The sequence below is a fragment of the Dipodomys spectabilis genome, unplaced genomic scaffold (assembly GCF_019054845.1).
Source record: "Dipodomys spectabilis isolate Male_0828 unplaced genomic scaffold, ASM1905484v1 ptg000361l, whole genome shotgun sequence".
NCBI lineage: Eukaryota > Metazoa > Chordata > Mammalia > Rodentia > Heteromyidae > Dipodomys > Dipodomys spectabilis.
In genome coordinates, this window is record NW_024871038.1 from 3,736,110 (window position 1) to 3,736,862 (window position 753).

A 753-nucleotide genomic window follows, 5' to 3' on the forward strand; every position below is an offset into this window, starting at 1 on the left:
GGAGCCATACTTGACAAGTAGGAGGACCCACATGTCTGTTCTAATGTATTCCATTAGAATCTTCTTTAAACCATATCTTTTGGCTAAGACTAAAGCAAAGCAATTCTTGGGCTCACCTGAAAGCAGGGTCTCCATGCTTCCCAGACTCCAGCTACTGTGAGCGTTAGGCGGGTCAAGGTGGACAGCTGTGATGGGGAAAAGGTAACCTCGCCGGAATGGACGTTTCCAGAACCAGGATCTGTGCTGCAGACACAGCCTTATGCACACAGTAGATAGACAACCACTGAGCTGGGAAAATGTGTTTGCTTCCATCCCCATGGAGGAGTAGGGTGAGAAGCAGCTTGCATTCATACGAAATGGACTGGAGCACGTGTGCACGTGTGTGCACACACCTTTATCACAAGCCATACTTCTCCTTCACAATATAGCCGGAAAGAAGATGAACGGATCAGACATGCCAGAAAGCATCCTATCAGCTTCTGGTGTTCATGATTTCTCACCAGCCTGCCCGGAAGGAACAGTGACAAATAAATTGAGCGACTAATAGAGCCGTAGAAAGGCCTGTTGAAGGAGTAGCTGAGACACCAGCTTACAGCTGATACCCTCCTCCCCTAGGCTGCTTCCTTCCTTGGCATGGTGTATGTTATAATTCAGTGACTATTTTGTGATCCTGCACCTGGTAGGGGGCGTGCACAGGTCTGGGTGCTACATGAGCCCCCAGTGATTGCTCCTCCCCAGCGTCTGCCTTACCTG